Raw genomic sequence first — 16,412 nt, 5'->3', positions numbered from 1 at the left:
TATTTGTGACTTGGTGTCAGTGTATGTCTTTGTTACTTGGTGTAAGTGTGTGTCTTTGTTACATGGTGTAATTGTATGTCTTTGTTACTTGCTGTCAGTGTATGTCTTTGTTACTTGGTGTCAGTGTGTGTCTGTGTTACTGGGTATCAGTGTATGTCTTTGTGACTTGGTATCAGTGTATGTCTTTGTTACTGGGTGTCATTGTGTGTCTGCATTTCTGGGTATCAGTGTATGTCTTTGTGACTTGGTATCAGTGTCTGTCTTTGTTACTGGGTGTCAGTGTGTGTCTGTGTTCCTGGGTATCAGTGTATGTCTTTGTGACTTGGTGTCAGTGTATGTCTTTGTTACTGGGTGTCAGCGTGTCTCTTTGTGACTTGGTGTCAGTGTATGTCTTTGTTACTTGGTGGAAGTGTGTGTCTGTGATACTGGGTATCAGTGTATGTCTTTGTGACTTGGTATCAGTGTATGTCTTTGTTACTGGGTGTCAGTGTGTGTCTGTGTTCCTGGGTATCAGTGTATGTCTTTGTTACTTGGTGTCAGTTTATGTCTTTGTTACTTGGTGTAAGTGTATGACTTTGTTACTTGGTGTCAGTGTATGTCTTTGTTACTGGGTATCAGTGCATGTCAAAATACTTGGTGTCAATGTATGTCTTTGTTACCTGGTGTCAGTGTGTGTATCTAACTGGGTGTCAGTGTGTGTCTGTGTTACTGGGTATCAGTGTATGTCTTTGTTACTTCGTGTCAGTGTATGTGTTTGTGACTTGGTGTCAGTGTATGTCTTTGTTACTGGGTGTCAGTGTATGTCTTTGTTACTTGGTGTAAGTGTGTGTCTGTGTTACTGGGTATAAGTGTGTGTCTTTGTGACTTGGTGTCAGTGTATGTCTTTGTTACTTGGTGTAAGTGTGTGTCTTTGTTACATGGTGTAATTGTTTTTTGTTCCTTGGTGTCAGTGTATGTCTTTGTTACTTGGTGTCAATGTGTGTCTGTGTTACTGGGTATCAGTGTATGTCTTTGTTACTTCGTGTCAGTGTACGTGTTTGTGACTTGGTGTCAGTGTATGTCTTTGTTACTGGGTGTCAGTGCATGTCTTTGTTACTTGGTGTAAGTGTGTGTCTGTGTTACTGGGTATCAGTGTGTGTCTTTGTGACTTGGTGTCAGTGTATGTCTTTGTTACTTGGTGTAAGTGTGTGTCTTTGTTACATGGTGTAATTGTTTGTCTTTGTTCCTTGGTGTCAGTGTATGTCTTTGTTACTTGGTGTCAGTGTGTGTCTGTGTTACTGGGTATCAGTGTATGTCTTTGTGACTTGGTATCAGTGTATGTCTTTGTTACTGGGTGTCAGTTTATGTCTTTGTTACTTGGTGTAAGTGTGTGTCTGTGATACTGGGTGTCAGTGTATGTCTTTGTTACTTGGTGTAAGTGTGTGTCTGTGATACTGGGTATCAGTGTATGACTTTGTTACTTGGTGTCAGTTTATGTCTTTGTTACTTGGTGTCAGTGCATGTGCTTGTGACTTGTTGTCAGTGGATGTCTTTGTTACTGGGTGTCAGTGTATGTCTTTGTTACTTGGTGTAAGTGTATGTCTGTGTTACTTGGTGTATTTGTATGTCTTTGTGACTTGGTGTCAGTGTATGTCTTTGTTACTGGGTATCAGTGCATGTCAAAATACTTGGTGTCAATGTATGTCTTTGTTACTTGGTGTCAGTGTGTGTATCTAACTGGGTGTCAGTGTGTGTCTGTGTTACTGGGTATCAGTGTATGTCTTTGTTACTTCGTGTCAGTGTATGTGTTTGTGACTTGGTGTCAGTGTATGTCTTTGTTACTGGGTGTCAGTGTATGTCTTTGTTACTTGGTGTAAGTGTGTGTCTGTGTTACTGGGTATCAGTGTATGTCTTTGTTACATGATGTAATTGTATGACTTTGTTACTTGGTGTCAGTGTATGTCTTTGTTACTTGGTGTCAGTGTGTGTCTGTGTTACTGGGTATCAGTGTATGTCTTTGGGACTTGGTATCAGTGTATGTCTTTGTTACTGGGTGTCATTGTGTGTCTGCGTTACTGGGTATCAGTGTATGTCTTTGTGACTTGGTATCAGTGTCTGTCTTTGTTACTGGGTGTCAGTGTGTGTCTGTGTTCCTGGGTATCAGTGTATGTCTTTGTGACTTGGTGTCAGTGTATGTCTTTGTTACTGGGTGTCAGTGTGTCTCTTTGTGACTTGGTGTCAGTGTATGTCTTTGTTACTTGGTGTCAGTGTGTGTCTGTGTTACTGGATATCAGTGTATGTCTTTGTTACTTGGTATCAGTGTATGTCTTTGTTACTGGGTGTCAGTGTGTGTCTGTGTTCCTGGGTATCAGTGTATGTCTTTGTTACTTGGTGTAAGTGTGTGTCTGTGTTACTGGGTATCAGTGTGTGTCTTTGTGACTTGGTGTCAGTGTATGTCTTTGTTACTTGGTGTAAGTGTGTGTCTTTGTTACATGGTGTAATTGTATGTCTTTGTTACTTGGTGTCAGTGTGTGCCTGTGTTACTGGGTATCAGTGTATGTCTTTGTGACTTGGTATCAGTGTAGGTCTTTGTTACTTGGTGTCAGTGTGTGCATCTAACTGGGTGTCAGTGTGTGTCTGTGTTACTGGGTATCAGTGTATGTCTTTGTTACTTCGTGTCAGTGTATGTGTTTGTGACTTGGTGTCAGTGTATGTCTTTGTTACTGGGTGTCAGTGTATGTCTTTGTTACTTGGTGTAAGTGTGTGTCTGTGTTACTGGGTATCAGTGTGTGTATTTGTGACTTGGTGTCAGTGTATGTCTTTGTTACTTGGTGTAAGTGTGTGTCTTTGTTACATGGTGTAATTGTATGTCTTTGTTACTTGCTGTCAGTGTATGTCTTTGTTACTTGGTGTCAGTGTGTGTCTGTGTTACTGGGTATCAGTGTATGTCTTTGTGACTTGGTATCAGTGTATGTCTTTGTTACTGGGTGTCATTGTGTGTCTGCATTTCTGGGTATCAGTGTATGTCCTTGTGACTTGGTATCAGTGTCTGTCTTTGTTACTGGGTGTCAGTGTGTGTCTGTGTTCCTGGGTATCAGTGTATGTCTTTGTGACTTGGTGTCAGTGTATGTCTTTGTTACTGGGTGTCAGTGTGTCTCTTTGTGACTTGGTGTCAGTGTATGTCTTTGTTACTTGGTGGAAGTGTGTGTCTGTGATACTGGGTATCAGTGTATGTCTTTGTGACTTGGTATCAGTGTATGTCTTTGTTACTGGGTGTCAGTGTGTGTCTGTGTTCCTGGGTATCAGTGTATGTCTTTGTTACTTGGTGTCAGTTTATGTCTTTGTTACTTGGTGTAAGTGTATGACTCTGTTACTTGGTGTCAGTGTATGTCTTTGTTACTGGGTATCAGTGCATGTCAAAATACTTGGTGTCAATGTATGTCTTTGTTACTTGGAGTCAGTGTGTGTATCTAACTGGGTGTCAGTGTGTGTCTGTGTTACTGGGTATCAGTGTATGTCTTTGTTACTTCGTGTCAGTGTATGTTTTTGTGACTTGGTGTCAGTGTATGTCTTTGTTACTGGGTGTCAGTGTATGTCTTTGTTACTTGGTGTAAGTGTGTGTCTGTGTTACTGGGTATCAGTGTGTGTCTTTGTGACTTGGTGTCAGTGTATGTCTTTGTTACTTGGTGTAAGTGTGTGTCTTTGTTACATGGTGTAATTGTTTTTCTTTGTTCCTTGGTGTCAGTGTATGTCTTTGTTACTTGGTGTCAGTGTGTGTCTGTGTTACTGGGTATCAGTGTATGTCTTTGTTACTTCGTGTCAGTGTACGTGTTTGTGACTTGGTGTCAGTGTATGTCTTTGTTACTGGGTGTCAGTGTATGTCTTTGTTACTTGGTGTAAGTGTGTGTCTGTGTTACTGGGTATCAGTGTGTGTCTTTGTGACTTGGTGTCAGTGTATGTCTTTGTTACTTGGTGTAAGTGTGTGTCTTTGTTACATGGTGTAATTGTTTGTCTTTGTTCCTTGGTGTCAGTGTATGTCTTTGTTACTTGGTGTCAGTGTGTGTCTGTGATACTGGGTATCAGTGTATGTCTTTGTGACTTGGTATCAGTGTATGTCTTTGTTACTGGGTGTCAGTGTGTGTCTGTGTTCCTGGGTATCAGTGTATGTCTTTGTTACTTGGTGTCAGTTTATGTCTTTGTTACTTGGTGTAAGTGTATGACTCTGTTACTTGGTGTCAGTGTATGTCTTTGTTACTGGGTATCAGTGCATGTCAAAATACTTGGTGTCAATGTATGTCTTTGTTACTTGGAGTCAGTGTGTGTATCTAACTGGGTGTCAGTGTGTGTCTGTGTTACTGGGTATCAGTGTATGTCTTTGTTACTTCGTGTCAGTGTATGTGTTTGTGACTTGGTGTCAGTGTATGTCTTTGTTACTGGGTGTCAGTGTATGTCTTTGTTACTTGGTGTAAGTGTGTGTCTGTGTTACTGGGTATCAGTGTGTGTCTTTGTGACTTGGTGTCAGTGTATGTCTTTGTTACTTGGTGTAAGTGTGTGTCTTTGTTACATGGTGTAATTGTTTTTCTTTGTTCCTTGGTGTCAGTGTATGTCTTTGTTACTTGGTGTCAGTGTGTGTCTGTGTTACTGGGTATCAGTGTATGTCTTTGTTACTTCGTGTCAGTGTACGTGTTTGTGACTTGGTGTCAGTGTATGTCTTTGTTACTGGGTGTCAGTGTATGTCTTTGTTACTTGGTGTAAGTGTGTGTCTGTGTTACTGGGTATCAGTGTGTGTCTTTGTGACTTGGTGTCAGTGTATGTCTTTGTTACTTGGTGTAAGTGTGTGTCTTTGTTACATGGTGTAATTGTTTGTCTTTGTTCCTTGGTGTCAGTGTATGTCTTTGTTACTTGGTGTCAGTGTGTGTCTGTGTTACTGGGTATCAGTGTATGTCTTTGTGACTTGGTATCAGTGTATGTCTTTGTTACTGGGTGTCAGTTTATGTCTTTGTTACTTGGTGTAAGTGTGTGTCTGTGATACTGGGTGTCAGTGTATGTCTTTGTTACTTGGTGTAAGTGTGTGTCTGTGATACTGGGTATCAGTGTATGACTTTGTTACTTGGTGTCAGTTTATGTCTTTGTTACTTGGTGTCAGTGCATGTGCTTGTGACTTGTTGTCAGTGGATGTCTTTGTTACTGGGTGTCAGTGTATGTCTTTGTTACTTGGTGTAAGTGTATGTCTGTGTTACTTGGTGTATTTGTATGTCTTTGTGACTTGGTGTCAGTGTATGTCTTTGTTACTGGGTATCAGTGCATGTCAAAATACTTGGTGTCAATGTATGTCTTTGTTACTTGGTGTCAGTGTGTGTATCTAACTGGGTGTCAGTGTGTGTCTGTGTTACTGGGTATCAGTGTATGTCTTTGTTACTTCGTGTCAGTGTATGTGTTTGTGACTTGGTGTCAGTGTATGTCTTTGTTACTGGGTGTCAGTGTATGTCTTTGTTACTTGGTGTTAGTGTGTGTCTGTGTTACTGGGTATCAGTGTATGTCTTTGTTACATGGTGTAATTGTATGTCTTTGTGACTTGGTATCAGTGTATGTCTTTGTTACTGGGTGTCATTGTGTGTCTGCGTTACTGGGTATCAGTGTATGTCTTTGTGACTTGGTATCAGAGTCTGTCTTTGTTACTGGGTGTCAGTGTGTGTCTGTGTTCCTGGGTATCAGTGTATGTCTTTGTGACTTGGTGTCAGTGTATGTCTTTGTTACTGGGTGTCAGTGTGTCTCTTTGTGACTTGGTGTCAGTGTATGTCTTTGTTACTTGGTGTCAGTGTCTGTCTGTGTTACTGGATATCAGTGTATGTCTTTGTGACTTGGTATCAGTGTATGTCTTTGTTACTGGGTGTCAGTGTGTGTCTGTGTTACTGGGTATCAGTGTGTGTCTTTGTGACTTGGTGTCAGTGTATGTCTTTGTTACTTGTTGTAAGTGTGTGTCTTTGTTACATGGTGTAATTGTATGTCTTTGTTACTTGGTGTCAGTGTGTGTCTGTGTTACTGGGTATCAGTGTATGTCTTTGTTACTTGGTATCAGTGTATGTCTTTGTTACTGGGTGTCACTGTGTGTCTGTGTTCCTGGGTATCAGTGTATGTCTTTGTTACTTGGTGTCAGTTTATGTCTTTGTTACTTGGTGTAAGTGTATGACTTTGTTACTTGGTGTCAGTTTATGTCTTTGTTACTTGGTGTCAGTGCATGTGCTTGTGACTTGTTGTCAGTGGATGTCTTTGTTATTGGGTGTCAGTGTATGTCTTTGTTACTTGGTGTAAGTGTATGTCTTTGTGACTTGGTGTCATTGTATGTCTTTGTTACTGGGTATCAGGGCATGTCAAAATACTTGGTGTTCGTGTATGTCTTTGTTACTTGGTGTCAGTGTGTTTCTGTGTATCAGTGTATGTCTTTGTGACTTGGTGTCAGTGTATGTCTTTGTTACTGGGTATCAGTGAATGTCAAAATATTGGTGTTAGTGTATGTCTTTGTTACTTGGTGTCAGTGTGTTTCTGTGCATCAGTGTATGTCTTTGTTACTGGGTGTCAGTGTGTGTCTGTGACACTAGGTGTCAGTATTTAGTTTAGTTTAGAGATACAGCACTGAAACAGGCCCTCCGGCCCACCGATTCTGTGCCGACCATCAACCAAACATTTATACTAATCCGACACGAATCCCATATTCCAATAACATCCCCACCGGCCCCTATATATTTCCCTACCACCTACCTATACTAGGGGCAATTTATAATGGCCAATTAACCTACCAACCTGCAAGTCTTTGGGATGTGGGAGGAAACCGGAGCACCCGGAGGAAACCCACGCAGACACAGGGAGAACTTGCAAACTCCGCACAGGCAGTAGCCAGAATCGAACCCTGATCGCTGGAGCTGTGAGGCTGCAGTGCTAACCACTGCGCCACTGTGCCGCCCAGTGTGTATCTGTGTTACTGGGAGTCAGTGTATGTCTTTGTTACTTGGTGTCAGTGTGTGTCTGTGTTACTGGGTGTCAGTGTGGTCGTTTGTCTTACTGGGTGTCAGTGTGTGTCTGTGTTACTTGGTGTAAGTGTGAGTCTTTGTTACTTGGTGTCCGTGTTTGTCTTTGTGGCTTGGTGTCAGTGTATGTCTTTGTTACTGGGTATAAGTGCATGTCAAAATACTTGGTGTCAATGTATGTCTTTGTTACTTGGTGTCAGTGTGTTTATCTAACTGGGTGTCAGTGTGTGTCTGTGTTACTGGGTATCAGTGTATGTCTTTGTTACTTCGTGTCAGTGTATGTGTTTGTGACTTGGTGTCAGTGTATGTCTTTGTTACTGGGTGTCAGTGTATGTCTTTGTTACTTGGTGTAAGTGTGTGTCTGTGTTACTTGGTATCAGTGTGTGTCTTTGTGACTTGGTGTCAGTGTATGTCTTTGTTACTTGGTGTAAGTGTGTGTCTTTGTTACATGGTGTACTTGTTTGTCTTTGTTCCTTGGTGTCAGTGTATGTCTTTGTTACTTGGTGTCAGTGTGTATCTGTGTTACTGGGTATCAGTGTATGTCTTTGTGACTTGGTATCAGTGTATGTCTTTGTTACTGGGTGTCATTGTGTGTCTGCGTTACTGGGTATCAGTGTATGTCTTTGTGACTTGGTATCAGTGTCTGTCTTTGTTACTGGGTGTCAGTGTGTGTCTGTGTTCCTGGGTATCAGTGTATGTCTTTGTGACTTGGTGTCAGTGTATGTCTTTGTTACTGGGTGTCAGTGTGTCTCTTTGTGACTTGGTGTCAGTGTATGTCTTTGTTACTGGGTGTCATTGTGTGTCTGCGTTACTGGGTATCAGTGTATGTCTTTGTGACTTGGTATCAGTGTCTGTCTTTGTTACTGGGTGTCAGTGTGTGTCTGTGTTCCTGGGTATCAGTGTATGTCTTTGTGACTTGGTGTCAGTGTATGTCTTTGTTACTGGGTGTCAGTGTGTCTCTTTGTGACTTGGTGTCAGTGTATGTCTTTGTTACTTGGTGGAAGTTTGTGTCTGTGATACTGGGTATCAGTGTATGTCTTTGTGACTTGGTATCAGTGTATGTCTTTGTTACTGGGTGTCAGTGTGTGTCTGTGTTCCTGGGTATCAGTGCATGTCTTTGTGACTTGGTGTCAGTGTATGTCTTTGTTACTTGGTGTAAGTGTGTGTCTGTGATACTGGGTGTCAGTGTATGTCTTTGTTACTTGGTGTAAGTGTGTGTCTGTGATACTGGGTATCAGTGTATGACTTTGTTACTTGGTGTCAGTTTATGTCTTTGTTACTTGGTGTCAGTGCATGTGCTTGTGACTTGTTGTCAGTGGATGTCTTTGTTACTGGGTGTCAGTGTATGTCTTTGTTACTTGGTGTAAGTGTATGTCTGTGTTACTTGGTGTAAGTATATGTCTTTGTGACTTGGTGTCAGTGTATGTCTTTGTTACTGGGTATCAGTGCAAGTCAAAATACTTGGTGTCAATGTATGTCTTTGTTACTTGGTGTCAGTGTGTGTATCTAACAGGGTGTCAGTGTGTGTCTGTGTTACTGGGTATCAGTGTATGTCTTTGTTACTGGGTGTCAGTGTATGTCTTTGTTACTTGGTGTAAGTGTGTGTCTGTGTTACTGGGTATCAGTGTATGTCTTTGTTACATGGTGTAATTGTATGTCTTTGTTACTTGGTGTCAGTGTATGTCTTTGTTACTTGGTGTCAGTGTGTGTCTGTGTTACTGGGTATCAGTGTATGTCTTTGTGACTTGGTATCATTGTGTGTCTGCGATACTGGGTATCAGTGCATGTCTTTGTGACTTGGTATCAGTGTCTGTCTTTGTTACTGGGTGTCAGTGTGTGTCTGTGTTCCTGGGTATCAGTGTATGTCTTTGTGACTTGGTGTCAATGTATGTCTTTGTTACTGGGTGTCAGTGTGTCTCTTTGTGACTTGGTGTCAGTGTATGTCTTTGTTACTTGGTGTCAGTGTGTGTCTGTGTTACTGGATATCAGTGTATGTCTTTGTTACTTGGTATCAGTGTATGTCTTTGTTACTGGGTGTCAGTGTGTGTCTGTGTTCCTGGGTATCAGTGTATGTCTTTGTTACTTGGTGTAAGTGTGTGTCTGTGTTACTGGGTATCAGTGTGTGTCTTTGTGACTTGGTGTCAGTGTATGTCTTTGTTACTTGGTGTAAGTGTGTGTCTTTGTTACATGGTGTAATTGTTTGTCTTTGTTCCTTGGTGTCAGTGTATGTCTTTGTTACTTGGTGTCAGTGTGTATCTGTGTTACTGGGTATCAGTGTATGTCTTTGTGACTTGGTATCAGTGTATGTCTTTGTTACTGGGTGTCATTGTGTGTCTGCGTTACTGGGTATCAGTGTATGTCTTTGTGACTTGGTATCAGTGTCTGTCTTTGTTACTGGGTGTCAGTGTGTGTTTGTGTTCCTGGGTATCAGTGTATGTCTTTGTGACTTGGTGTCAGTGTATGTCTTTGTTACTGGGTGTCAGTGTGTCTCTTTGTGACTTGGTGTCAGTGTATGTCTTTGTTACTGGGTGTCATTGTGTGTCTGCGTTACTGGGTATCAGTGTATGTCTTTGTGACTTGGTATCAGTGTCTGTCTTTGTTACTGGGTGTCAGTGTGTGTCTGTGTTCCTGGGTATCAGTGTATGTCTTTGTGACTTGGTGTCAGTGTATGTCTTTGTTACTGGGTGTCAGTGTGTCTCTTTGTGACTTGGTGTCAGTGTATGTCTTTGTTACTTGGTGGAAGTGTGTGTCTGTGATACTGGGTATCAGTGCATGTCTTTGTGACTTGGTGTCAGTGTATGTCTTTGTTACTTGGTGTAAGTGTGTGTCTGTGATACTGGGTGTCAGTGTATGTCTTTGTTACTTGGTGTAAGTGTGTGTCTGTGATACTGGGTATCAGTGTATGACTTTGTTACTTGGTATCAGTGTCTGTCTTTGTTACTGGGTGTCAGTGTGTGTCTGTGTTCCTGGGTATCAGTGTATGTCTTTGTTACTTGGTGTCAGTGCATGTGCTTGTGACTTGTTGTCAGTGGATGTCTTTGTTACTGGGTGTCAGTGTATGTCTTTGTTACTTGGTGTAAGTGTATGTCTGTGTTACTTGGTGTAAGTATATGTCTTTGTGACTTGGTGTCAGTGTATGTCTTTGTTACTGGGTATCAGTGCAAGTCAAAATACTTGGTGTCAATGTATGTCTTTGTTACTTGGTGTCAGTGTGTGTATCTAACTGGGTGTCAGTGTGTGTCTGTGTTACTGGGTATCAGTGTATGTCTTTGTTACTTCGTGTCAGTGTATGTGTTTGTGACTTGGTGTCAGTGTATGTCTTTGTTACTGGGTGTCAGTGTATGTCTTTGTTACTTGGTGTAAGTGTGTGTCTGTGTTACTGGGTATCAGTGTATGTCTTTGTTACATGGTGTAATTGTATGTCTTTGTTACTTGGTGTCAGTGTATGTCTTTGTTACTTGGTGTCAGTGTGTGTCTGTGTTACTGGGTATCAGTGTATGTCTTTGTGACTTGGTATCAGTGTATGTCTTTGTTACTGGGTGTCATTGTGTGTCTGCGTTACTGGGTATCAGTGTATGTCTTTGTGACTTGGTATCAGTGTCTGTCTTTGTTACTGGGTGTCAGTGTGTGTCTGTGTTCCTGGGTATCAGTGTATGTCTTTGTGACTTGGTGTCAATGTATGTCTTTGTTACTGGGTGTCAGTGTGTCTCTTTGTGACTTGGTGTCAGTGTATGTCTTTGTTACTTGGTGTCAGTGTGTGTCTGTGTTACTGGATATCAGTGTATGTCTTTGTTACTTGGTATCAGTGTATGTCTTTGTTACTGGGTGTCAGTGTGTGTCTGTGTTCCTGGGTATCAGTGTATGTCTTTGTTACTTGGTGTAAGTGTGTGTCTGTGTTACTGGGTATCAGTGTGTGTCTTTGTGACTTGGTGTCAGTGTATGTCTTTGTTACTTGGTGTAAGTGTGTGTCTTTGTTACATGGTGTAATTGTATGTCTTTGTTACTTGGTGTCAGTGTGTGTCTGTGTTACTGGGTATCAGTGTATGTCTTTGTGACTTGGTATCAGTGTATGTCTTTGTTACTTGGTGTCAGTGTGTGCATCTAACTGGGTGTCAGTGTGTGTCTGTGTTACTGGGTATCAGTGTATGTCTTTGTTACTTCGTGTCAGTGTATGTGTTTGTGACTTGGTGTCAGTGTATGTCTTTGTTACTGGGTGTCAGTGTATGTCTTTGTTACTTGGTGTAAGTGTGTGTCTGTGTTACTGGGTATCAGTGTGTGTCTTTGTGACTTGGTGTCAGTGTATGTCTTTGTTACTTGGTGTAAGTGTGTGTCTTTGTTACATGGTGTAATTGTATATCTTTGTTACTTGCTGTCAGTGTATGTCTTTGTTACTTGGTGTCAGTGTGTGTCTGTGTTACTGGGTATCAGTGTATGTCTTTGTGACTTGGTATCAGTGTATGTCTTTGTTACTGGGTGTCATTGTGTGTCTGCATTACTGGGTATCAGTGTATGTCTTTGTGACTTGGTATCAGTGTCTGTCTTTGTTACTGGGTGTCAGTGTGTGTCTGTGTTCCTGGGTATCAGTGTATGTCTTTGTGACTTGGTGTCAGTGTATGTCTTTGTTACTGGGTGTCAGTGTGTCTCTTTGTGACTTGGTGTCAGTGTATGTCTTTGTTACTTGGTGGAAGTGTGTGTCTGTGATACTGGGTATCAGTGTATGTCTTTGTGACTTGGTATCAGTGTATGTCTTTGTTACTGGGTGTCAGTGTGTGTCTGTGTTCCTGGGTATCAGTGTATGTCTTTGTTACTTGGTGTCAGTTTATGTCTTTGTTACTTGGTGTAACTGTATGACTTTGTTACTTGGTGTCAGTGTATGTCAAAATACTTGGTGTCAATGTATGTCTTTGTTACTTGGTGTCAGTGTGTGTATCTAACTGGGTGTCAGTGTGTGTCTGTGTTCCTGGGTATCAGTGTATGTCTTTGTTGCTTGGTGTCAGTTTATGTCTTTGTTACTTGGTGTAAGTGTATGACTTTGTTACTTGGTGTCAGTGTATGTCTTTGTTACTGGGTATCAGTGCATGTCAAAATACTTGGTGTCAATGTATGTCTTTGTTACTTGGTGTCAGTGTGTGTATCTAACTGGGTGTCAGTGTGTGTCTGTGTTACTGGGTATCAGTGTATGTCTTTGTTACTTCGTGTCAGTGTACGTGTTTGTGACTTGGTGTCAGTGTATGTCTTTGTTACTGGGTGTCAGTGTATGTCTTTGTTACTTGGTGTAAGTGTGTGTCTTTGTTACTGGGTATCAGTGTGTGTCTTTGTGACTTGGTGTCAGTGTATGTCTTTGTTACTTGGTGTAAGTGTGTGTCTTTGTTACATGGTGTAATTGTTTGTCTTTGTTCCTTGGTGTCAGTGTATGTCTTTGTTACTTGGTGTCAGTGTGTGTCTGTGTTACTGGGTATCAGTGTATGTCTTTGTGACTTGGTATCAGTGTATGTCTTTGTTACTGGGTGTCAGTTTATGTCTTTGTTACTTGGTGTAAGTGTGTGTCTGTGATACTGGGTGTCAGTGTATGTCTTTGTTACTTGGTGTAAGTGTGTGTCTGTGATACTGGGTATCAGTGTATGACTTTGTTACTTGGTGTCAGTTTATGTCTTTGTTACTTGGTGTCAGTGCATGTGCTTGTGACTTGTTGTCAGTGGATGTCTTTGTTACTGGGTGTCAGTGTATGTCTTTGTTACTTGGTGTAAGTGTATGTCTGTGTTACTTGGTGTTAGTGTATGACTTTGTGACTTGGTGTCAGTGTATGTCTTTGTTACTGGGTATCAGTGCATGTCACAATACTTGGTGTCAATGTATGTCTTTGTTACTTGGTGTCAGTGTGTGTATCTAACTGGGTGTCAGTGTGTGTCTGTGTTACTGGGTATCAGTGTATGTCTTTGTTACTTCGTGTCAGTGTATGTGTTTGTGACTTGGTGTCAGTGTATGTCTTTGTTACTGGGTGTCAGTGTATGTCTTTGTTACTTGGTGTTAGTGTGTGTCTGTGTTACTGGGTATCAGTGTATGTCTTTGTTACATGGTGTAATTGTATGTCTTTGTTACTTGGTGTCAGTGTATGTCTTTGTTACTTGGTGTCAGTGTGTGTCTGTGTTACTGGGTATCAGTGTATGTCTTTGTGACTTGGTATCAGTGTATGTCTTTGTTACTGGGTGTCATTGTGTGTCTGCGTTACTGGGTATCAGTGTATGTCTTTGTGACTTGGTATCAGTGTCTGTCTTTGTTACTGGGTGTCAGTGTGTGTCTGTGTTCCTGGGTATCAGTGTTTGTCTTTGTGACTTGGTGTCAGTGTATGTCTTTGTTACTGGGTGTCAGTGTGTCTCTTTGTGACTTGGTGTCAGTGTATGTCTTTGTTACTTGGTGTCAGTGTGTGTCTGTGTTACTGGATATCAGTGTATGTCTTTGTGACTTGGTATCAGTGTATGTCTTTGTTACTGGGTGTCAGTGTGTGTCTGTGTTCCTGGGTATCAGTGTATGTCTTTGTTACTTGGTGTCCGTGTGTGTCTGTGTTACTGGGTGTCAGTGCATGTCTTTGATACTGGGTGTAACTGTGTGTCTTTGTTACTTGGTGTCCGTGTTTGTCTGTGTTACTGGGTGTCAGTGTATGTCTTTGTGACTTGGTGTCAGTGTATGTCTTTGTTACTTGGTGTAAGTGTGTGTCTTTGTTACATGGTGTAATTGTATATCTTTGTTACTTGCTGTCAGTGTATGTCTTTGTTACTTGGTGTCAGTGTGTGTCTGTGTTACTGGGTATCAGTGTATGTCTTTGTGACTTGGTATCAGAGTATGTCTTTGTTACTGGGTGTCATTGTGTGTCTGCATTACTGGGTATCAGTGTATGTCTTTGTGACTTGGTATCAGTGTCTGTCTTTGTTACTGGGTGTCAGTGTGTGTCTGTGTTCCTGGGTATCAGTGTATGTCTTTGTGACTTGGTGTCAGTGTATGTCTTTGTTACTGGGTGTCAGTGTGTCTCTTTGTGACTTGGTGTCAGTGTATGTCTTTGTTACTTGGTGGAAGTGTGTGTCTGTGATACTGGGTATCAGTGTATGTCTTTGTGACTTGGTATCAGTGTATGTCTTTGTTACTGGGTGTCAGTGTGTGTCTGTGTTCCTGGGTATCAGTGTATGACTTTGTTACTTGGTGTCAGTTTATGTCTTTGTTACTTGGTGTAAGTGTATGACTTTGTTACTTGGTGTCAGTGTATGTCTTTGTTACTGGGTATCAGTGCATGTCAAAATACTTGGTGTCAATGTATGTCTTTGTTACTTGGTGTCAGTGTGTGTATCTAACTGGGTGTCAGTGTGTGTCTGTGTTCCTGGGTATCAGTGTATGTCTTTGTTGCTTGGTGTCAGATAATGTCTTTGTTACTTGGTGTAAGTGTATGACTTTGTTACTTGGTGTCAGTGTATGTCTTTGTTACTGGGTATCAGTGCATGTCAAAATACTTGGTGTCAATGTATGTCTTTGTTACTTGGTGTCAGTGTGTGTATCTAACTGGGTGTCAGTGTGTGTCTGTGTTACTGGGTATCAGTGTATGTCTTTGTTACTTCGTGTCAGTGTACGTGTTTGTGACTTGGTGTCAGTGTATGTCTTTGTTACTGGGTGTCAGTGTATGTCTTTGTTACTTGGTGTAAGTGTGTGTCTGTGTTACTGGGTATCAGTGTGTGTCTTTGTGACTTGGTGTCAGTGTATGTCTTTGTTACTTGGTGTTAGTGTATGACTTTGTGACTTGGTGTCAGTGTATGTCTTTGTTACTGGGTATCAGTGCATGTCACAATACTTGGTGTCAATGTATGTCTTTGTTACTTGGTGTCAGTGTGTGTATCTAACTGGGTGTCAGTGTGTGTCTGTGTTACTGGGTATCAGTGTATGTCTTTGTTACTTCGTGTCAGTGTATGTGTTTGTGACTTGGTGTCAGTGTATGTCTTTGTTACTGGGTGTCAGTGTATGTCTTTGTTACTTGGTGTTAGTGTGTGTCTGTTTTACTGGGTGTCAGTGTGTCTCTTTGTGACTTGGTGTCTGTGTATGTCTTTGTTACTTGGTGTCAGTGTGTGTCTGTGTTACTGAATATCAGTGTATGTCTTTGTGACTTGGTATCAGTGTATGTCTTTGTTACTGGGTGTCAGTGTGTGTCTGTGTTCCTGGGTATCAGTGTATGTCTTTGTTACTTGGTGTCCGTGTGTGTCTGTGTTACTGGGTGTCAGTGCATGTCTTTGATACTGGGTGTAACTGTGTGTCTTTGTTACTTGGTGTCCGTGTTTGTCTGTGTTACTGGGTGTCAGTGTATGTCTTTGTGACTTGGTGTCAGTGTATGTCTTTGTTACTTGGTGTAAGTGTGTGTCTTTGTTACATGGTGTAATTGTATATCTTTGTTACTTGCTGTCAGTGTATGTCTTTGTTACTTGGTGTCAGTGTGTGTCTGTGTTACAGGGTATCAGTGTATGTCTTTGTGACTTGGTATCAGTGTATGTCTTTGTTACTGGGTGTCATTGTGTGTCTGCATTACTGGGTATCAGTGTATGTCTTTGTGACTTGGTATCAGTGTCTGTCTTTGTTACTGGGTGTCAGTGTGTGTCTGTGTTCCTGGGTATCAGTGTATGTCTTTGTGACTTGGTGTCAGTGTATGTCTTTGTTACTGGGTGTCAGTGTGTCTCTTTGTGACTTGGTGTCAGTGTATGTCTTTGTTACTTGGTGGAAGTGTGTGTCTGTGATACTGGGTATCAGTGTATGTCTTTGTGACTTGGTATCAGTGTATGTCTTTGTTACTGGGTGTCAGTGTGTGTCTGTGTTCCTGGGTATCAGTGTATGTCTTTGTTACTTGGTGTCAGTTTATGTCTTTGTTACTTGGTGTAAGTGTATGACTTTGTTACTTGGTGTCAGTGTACGTCTTTGTTACTGGGTATCAGTGCATGTCAAAATACTTGGTGTCAATGTATGTCTTTGTTACTTGGTGTCAGTGTGTGTATCTAACTGGGTGTCAGTGTGTGTCTGTGTTCCTGGGTATCAGTGTATGTCTTTGTTGCTTGGTGTCAGTTAATGTCTTTGTTACTTGGTGTAAGTGTATGACTTTGTTACTTGGTGTCAGTGTATGTCTTTGTTACTGGGTATCAGTGCATGTCAAAATACTTGGTGTCAATGTATGTCTTTGTTACTTGGTGTCAGTGTGTGTATCTAACTGGGTGTCAGTGTGTGTCTGTGTTACTGGGTATCAGTGTATGTCTTTGTTACTTCGTGTCAGTGTACGTGTTTGTGACTTGGTGTCAGTGTATGTCTTTGTTACTGGGTGTCAGTGTATGTCTTTGTTACTTGGTGTAAGTGTGTGTCTGTGTTACTGGGTATCAGTGTGTGTCTTTG

Source organism: Heterodontus francisci, unplaced genomic scaffold (genome assembly GCF_036365525.1).
Source record: "Heterodontus francisci isolate sHetFra1 unplaced genomic scaffold, sHetFra1.hap1 HAP1_SCAFFOLD_97, whole genome shotgun sequence".
NCBI classification, from domain to species: Eukaryota; Metazoa; Chordata; class Chondrichthyes; order Heterodontiformes; family Heterodontidae; genus Heterodontus; species Heterodontus francisci.
Note: the sequence above shows the minus strand (reverse complement) of the source record.